This window comes from Pteropus alecto, unplaced genomic scaffold, assembly GCF_000325575.1.
Source record: "Pteropus alecto unplaced genomic scaffold, ASM32557v1 scaffold175, whole genome shotgun sequence".
NCBI lineage: Eukaryota > Metazoa > Chordata > Mammalia > Chiroptera > Pteropodidae > Pteropus > Pteropus alecto.
In genome coordinates, this window is record NW_006437739.1 from 1,139,194 (window position 1) to 1,147,575 (window position 8,382).

Consider the following 8,382-nt stretch of genomic DNA (forward strand, 5'->3'; position numbering starts at 1 on the left):
AAATTCCTGCCTTCAGCAGTCTATACCATCTCAGTTAATGACAATTCAATGCTTCTTGTTGCAAATAAAAACCTCAGTATAGTTCTTGGCTACTTTCTATCACTCCCTAAATTCATATTCTCTCCCTCTGGAATCTAAGAAAGACATACTTGTAGAACCAGAGAGAATAATGATGGTTGCCAGGGGCTAGAGGGTGGAGGAAATGAGGAGATGTTGTTCCAAGGATACAAACTTTCAGTTATAAAATGAGTAAGTTCTGGAGATTTAATGTGCAGCATGGTGACCATAGTTAATAATACTGTATTGAATACTTGAAATTTGCTGAGAGTAGATCTTAAGTGTTCCTACCATACATATCAAAAAAGGTAACTTTGTGAAGTGACAAGTGTGTTTATTAACTTGATTGTGGTAATCATTTCATAATTTTTTATTGCATACACAAATGTATTAAATCATCACATTGGACATCTTTAAAAATCATGTTGTACAACTTATGTATATGCAATTTTTATTTGTCAATTCTACCTCAATAAAGCTAGAAAAATTAATGCAATTTATTTATTTAAATTTTACTTTAAAAATGTTATATTTGAAATACCAAATGCAATTAAAACTATATGTTTAAGGTATACAACTTGATTTGATATATCAGAAGTTTTGCTCCTTCATCCCCCTGCCTCTCAGTGTACTCAGGACATATTCTAGGTCTACATTTCATCTCTGACTTGCCCACTACCCTTCAACTTTATTTGTGGCATTATCTTTCAAGATTTGATATGATTTTGATTTGACATTTTTGTGTTTTTGTTACTTTCTGTTAATTTTTTCCATTATCTATTGTCGATATCAGGTAGAGATAATTTTTACATACAGTTGAAATATATAATTTTTTCACAATATATTGGTTCATAATAATAAGCCATGCATATTATTAAATTGGATTTTATTTTACAGAAACTTTTAGTATCAGAGAAAAATGATTCATCGTTTATTTATTATGGAAAATCATAATTAATTAGAAACATGCAAGGAAATGTTATGAAAAATACTGAGTATATTATGATTTTAGAAATTTCTGAGAATTATGAGGAATCCCAATATATTGATCCTAGATAACAACAATTGATATCAAGAATTTAAAAGCATTACTTTATTACTTTCTTTAAGTCATCCTCAAATGTTACCTTACCACATTCCATATGTATCCATTTCTGCTTGATTTTTCTCATAGCACTTATTTCCAGATATATCATATTGTCATTTGTTTGTTTTTAATTATTTATTTTCTCTCACTACGAAATGCAAGCTCTATAAGGCTTTGGATTTTTAGTTTTACTGCTATATCCAAAGTTCCTAGAAGAGAGCTTACCATACAGTGGATGCTTTTGAAATATTTATTTAATGAAAGAATACATGTTAGATGATGGGATTTAGACTGGATAGAGATAGTAGTGAATCTGGAAGTGAGCTGATCACTGGAGACCGAGGTCCAGGTAGAAGCTTAGATGAGGTGGTAATAAAAGAATAAGATGACTGGAAGAATAAAAGATTGTGATCAGGACATGGAGTACCGAAGTTTAAATTTTCAGAGCTGAAGCAATATCAGGTTACAAGACTTAAGTTATAATCATAGAAATGAGTGAATTATGAAAAGTGCTCATGAAGGTCTTTGGTGCTGAAGTGATCAAGGCTAGAAATCAGGTTAGAAAGCTGTTCAGAATAATTTACATAGACATTGAGGTTGCCCTGGATGATGTCAAGAAAAGATGTGGAGAGGAAGTTGATGTCCTCAATGAAAGTTGGAATTGGCCTGGATGTCTGAGGATGGCAGTAACAAGAACTCCCATGTTCATTGCAGCAATATTTGCTAAAGGCAAGATATAGAAACAACCTGAATATCCATCAGTGGATGAAGGGATAACGAAAATGTGATATATATGTACAACAAAATATTATTCAGCCATAAAAAAGAAATTGTACCATTTGCAACAACATAGTATAACTGGGTAACATGATTCTCAGAGGAAGTCTTTTTATATGAAGGTGAAGTAATAATAGCTTAAAAATTACCACTTGTTCTATTTCTACCATGTGTGCCAGGTAAAGTACTAGATATTTTGCATCTGTTATCTCATGAAATCCTTACAACAACCCTCTAGTGGTATCCAAGAGTTTCTTCTAAACTGCTGAACAGGTATTCAGCATGCATTCTTACATACTAATTAGCTGCTCAGTCATAAATGCTGTCAAGAAATGGAGGAAACAAGAGTGGTGGCTTTAGTTGTTGTAGTACAGGGTGCTCTGGATACAGGCAATTCTTACCAATGCATTTTCCTGTGGTTAGATATATCAACAGTATTTTAAGCAAGAAATGACATATATGGAGTATTTGTCAAGTTTTTGGACATAAATCTGTAAGTAGTGAGTGTACTTCATGTGGACTTGGACTTTAGGAACGGTGCCCTCCATAACTAGAATGCAAATTTGGGGTGATGGTCAGATATTAGGTAAGTGGCAATGGTATTGACAAGTAGGATGGTGAAGGCTAATGTAGACCAAGAGTTAGTGTAAGAGACGAAGTCTGCCATTTGGGTAAGGGCATCCACCACCCTTAGGGAAGGGTCATAGGGGAGGTATGCATGTGTGTGTGGTGGGGGTGATGAAGAGTATTGGGCAAGTTGGAGATGAAATGTAGACCCAGAATATGTCCTGAGAACACTGAGAGGCATGGAGATGAAGGAGCAAATCTTCCGGTATATCAAATCAAATTGTATACCTTAAATATATACCGTTTTAATTATAAATTGTAACTCAATAAAGCTGGAAAAAAAAGAAGCCAAACTTCCGTTGCAAATGATCTCCTATGGAAGATGTCTCATTTGATGAAAAATGTTATGGGTTCAATTGTGTCCCCCCAAAGAAATGTTGAGGTCCTAACTCTCAGTACCTTGGGGTGTGACCTTACTTGAAACTATGGTCATTGCAGATGTAATTACTTAAGATGAGGTCATACTAGAATATTGCTGGCCTTTAATCCAGTGTGACTGGCATCCTTATAATAAGAAAGAGACACCTAGGGAGAATGCCTGTCTTTGAGCTTACAGCTTATAGAACCGTGAGAAAATAAGTATCTGTTGTTTTAAGCCACTTAATTTGCGATAATTTGTTATGGAAGCCCTATGAAGCTGATACATAAGACCATCAAAAGTCCTCATGAATTGGGTTCAATTCTTTGAGTGAGGTGCAGTGTCAACTGCAGAGGCCATAAACTAGTGGATGCACTCAGCTGCAAAGCTAGCTTGGACACAGAGCAGCCCATTAAGGGGAGCACTCACTTGTCTTCTCAATGCTGCCCTCTGGTGGCTCTGGATCTCAGCTAATCATATTACGTAAATGTATTGGTCTGCCCATGTTACGTCCTGGGGTTAGATGGCTGTAAAGGTCTTAGGGCCTGATGACTTTAAAAAATTAGGCATTCTCCACTGTTCCTGGCACTCTGTCTTCTCTCTTTACCTTCACTCTCAAGGTTAATGAAATTATAATTTTCTGACTCACAATCTTGACTCCTCTAACCTCTGTAAATAGCTAATTGTGGTCTTTCCCCCCCCCCCCTCCATGGCGGTGTACCTGGAACCACTCTTTTTCTTCTGCTGGCTCATGGACCTCATAGTCTGTGTCCCAATTCCATTAGAACCCTGCTCATTTAGGGAAATATAAATGATCTCAAAGTAAGGCTTTAGTTACCCATAAGGGCATCATGTCCATGTTAGCAAGCATGTTTTATCAGGGCTCAACAGTTTTTCAACCCACAGATCTCCTAGATCTGTGACCCCTGAATCTTGCTCCCTAGTTAGCTGTTAATGTATAAGCTGACCTATGTTTAGATAGCAGAATTGGGGCTCCTGATGCTAGAATGAAACAATAAAAAGTAGTAATATCTAAAGAGAACCAGAAAATTTGTATTTTACATAAGACAGTCAAATTTCATACATACATCCATTATTATCAATATTTTTTCTTTCAATAGCAGTTATGGGAAAGCCTACGTGTATCACTTCCCACATCATAGTAAGACTCAGCAAAACTATTTCAATAAATCAGTCTACTTCTCCTAGATACGATTAATCACAATGTCATTTTGACCTTTCCTAAAACCACAGAATATGAGATCCTATAATGAACTTATAGATGACCTAATTCTACTCCTTTATTTTAAAATATGTGGAATCAAGCTTAGAAATAGGAATTGGCTTCAACAGGCTACATAGATATTAAAATAAGACCTAGAATCTCAGTCTCCTGACTCCTAGTCTTGATATTCTACTTTGCCACACTACTAGGAGTTGTCATTTGAAAACAAGACCCAATGGGATGAATAGTTTCCCATTTTCATTATGATTTTCCCCTAATGATCCTCTAAGAAAATTATCTAACAGATTTTAGCTGCATTGTGTTTGATAACATATAAAATTATATTTATTTCACTTGGTCTTATAGCCAGTTAAAATTGCTATAGAAAAAATTAATCTCAATTTTATTGGCTATTTTTATTTGCAATGCCTCTGATGATACCACTACCCAAGGATGAAGTCGTGAAGCACTCTAGAAAACCTGCATGCTTATTGTCCAGTGATTACTCAGAGTGTAATCTAAAAGAACAGACACTGGTAATATCAAAACCAACATGTAGACACTGATCTCTAATAGCAAGCCACAGACAGCAAAATATCGTTAGAGAAATTGTTCAGTACAGGACACTTCCAGGAGATGGCAGTATAAGGCAGGTCTGGATTCAAAGGAAATTGGAGATTGGAAGAAAAAAAAACTTCATTGCATAGGAACAGTTTTAAGATGGGATCATGCCACCAACTAAAACTTACATACAAACAACATATATTGATGTGACAAGGTCATGTAGGTCACCAGTGTAAGATTTACCAGGTAATGACTATACAGCATTTTAAAGGAAATAATGAAATTAAATACACCTTGAAAACTTTTTTCTAAATACTTCTAAGAAGTCAACACTGTGTGTGGTTAAGTGAGATGACTAACATCTTCAAAGAAAGGCTTTAATCGTATCATATGTGGGAAGACTTGCACAAAATTTATGATATCCACCTTTTATTGGTTGTCTGACGTGTCAGGCACAGTGTGCTGGATACTTACATATGCAAATTATTTCATTTAATCTGCATCCTGTGGTGTAGCTACCATTATCCAGATTTTACAGATGAGAAAACTGAGGTTTAGAGAGTTTAAGTAAACAATATTTACGCATACAATACAAAATCTCATCTAACATTTCTTTATTTTTAAAATAATTTTTGACCTTTTCTCTTTGTAATTTTGTCCTTGGTTTTTAATTATTTGAAATTATTTACTTAAGAAAGTGTAACAGACAGCATATGGCTTTGTATCATTGCCAAGAAAAGGAAATACTCTTTATTCTCAGATTAAATTTAAAAAAACAGTTTTGAGCTACCCACCTCACCAATTAATGATGGCGTTTTTTTCTGAGTTTCAATCCATTTGTGGTTTACCTTCCTCTGACCTGGGCTCCTGACTTTCCATTCTGATTGGGGTCTGATTGACAGATGTAAAAAAGCAAATACAAACTATGTGTGTAAACATACTGTGTTTGCTCTTTGTCAACACACACGGTTGGCTCTAAATGCTGTATTTCTAGCATTAACCTGTGCTGAACAATTTGCTCTATTTACTGTACTGAAGCCTGGGTTCCTCCTCACTTTGTGTAGATCCTGGTGAGCAGGATCACTGCATTCAATGGGTTATATAGAAAGCTGCACCCACATCTCCTTCATTGAGTTTATCTTTTTTTTTTCTTTTTCCTGCTTCTATAGTTTGAAGTGTGAGAGAAAATTATGTCAGGCCTTACCAGAAGTCTTTTGGCTGCCTAGAGACCTCAGTGACTAGCATTTGTACTGATAGCTATTATAGTCTAGGGTCAGGCAACCAACCGTTCAAGGCCAAATGTTTGATTCTGTCTATAATCTAAAGTTGATTAGTCTCCAAAGAGCTGACTTACATTTACCAACTTTAACAAAGACTGGTATCTAAACCAGATCATTGGCTCATTATTTTATAATGATAGCTATAATTATCAAAAGGATCATAATCACTCATGCTGTGAACAGCTCATTCTCTCCCACTAGCTTATATAGGAAGTCAAAACAAAATAAGGAGCCTGCTTGTTGAGCACAGGTATAGAACAAGTGGAGTGAGTTGAATGATTTGACTTATTAACAACATCAATCTCTGGCTCGTCCACTTCCTAGTTATGGAAGTTTGGGTGAGCTACTTAATTTCTCAGTACTTCAGTTCTCTACTCTATAAAAAAGGGATAATATTAATGCTTACTACTTTGAAGGATTGTTGTTAGGATTAAATAAATAAGTGCAAAGTGCTCAGAACAATGTCTGACACACATTCAATGTTCAAAAATGTTAGCTATTGCATCTCAGAAAGAAAGAAAAAAATCTCCAGAAAACAAGCTTACAGACATAGAAATATGCTACTTAAATGACAGAGAATTCAGGATGGTACTTCTGAAAAAACTCAGTGAGTTCCAAAATGAGTCGTATCAACAATTTCAGGAATTGAAAAACCAGATAGATGAGCAAAGCAAGGAGATTGAAACCCTCAAAAAGAACTAAATAGAACTTCTGAATAAACACACACACACACACACACACACACACACACATGCTGCAAGAGTTGAAAAATGAAATAGGAATCTTGGGAAATAAAGTCAGCCAAATGGAGAAAAGGATCAGTGATATCGAAGAAAGAAATCTAGAAATAAAACAGAAGGAGGAAGAGAGAAACCGAAGAATGAAAAATAATAAAAGAGCAACACAAGAACTAGTTGATACCATCAGGAGGGGAAACGTACGAATAGCAGGCATTATCGAAGGTGAGGAAAAGGAATAGGGACTAGAAAGCATTTTCAGACAAATAGTTGATGAAAATTTCTCAAATCTAAGTAAAGAGCTGGAGCTTGGATTTAAGAGGTCAACAGAACACCCAATTATCTCAACACAAAAAGGCCTTCACCAAGACACATTGTATTAAAGTTATCAAAAATAAACGACAAAGAGAATACTCAGGGCAGCCAGAGACATGAAAACGATAACTTATAAAGGAAAACCCATGAGATTATCCTCGGACATCTCAGCGCAAACCTTACAAGCCTGAAAGGAATAGAATCAAATATTTATTAAGTGAAAGGACTACCAGTCTAGAGTAATGTATCCAGCTAAGCTCTACTTTAGATATGAAGAAGAAATTAAGACATTTTCAGACACAAAAATTGAGAGAATTCTCTACTACGAGGCCTGCACTACAGGAAATGCTGAAAGGGGTCAGCTCACCTAAAAGAAAATGAACACAACGACAACAAAAATACATAATTAGGAGTAAAGTGACTATCAGGCAAATAGAAGCAGAGGAGTGCAATCCTTACAAAGAATAGGGCATTATAAGCTTAAATAATAATAAGAGAATTGCTATAGCAAGATAGTAATGAATGTTTAGCAAACATAGGGACAAATTGAGATAACAATGACTGAAAAGGAGAGGATTCAAAGATCCAAATTCGCAAAGAGGAATAGAAATAAGGCACATGCAGAAGAAAATGGACACTATGTTTTACATATTCATAATGGTAACCACTCACAGAAGATTCAGAACTGAAGTATATAGCATAAAACAGGAAGAACCAGAGGGAAAACCCACAAATCCAACCAAAATAAAGAAAACAGAAACATAAGGACAAGGAAGCAATGGAAATATCGAGCTACCAGAAAGCAAAAGATAAAATGGCTATATGAAGACCTCATATTTTCAATAATCACCCTAAATGTAAATGGACTGAGTTCATCACTAAAAAGGCATAGAATTACAGAAAGGATCAAAAAACAAAACACAACTATACGCTGCCTCCAAGAGACACATCTCAGCTCCAAAGACAAATATAGACTCAAAATGAAAGGGTCGAAAATGATACTTCAAGCAAATGGCATTCAGAGAAAAGCGAGAGTAGTGGTACTAATATCAGATGAAATAGAGTTCAAAATAAAAAAGGTAAAGAAAGATACTGAGGAATACTTCATAAAGATAAATGGAAATATACACCAAGAAGATAAACACTTATTAATATCTGCACTCCCGAACAAGATGCTCCGAAATATGTAAAGCAATTACTAACATAACTAAAGGGAGAAACAGATCAAAACACTATCGAAGTAGAGGAACTAAATACCCCACTGTTGGATATGGACAGTGCATCTAAACAGAAAATCAATAAGGAAATGACACATCAGATCAACTAGACATAATTGACATTTACAGAGCCTTCCA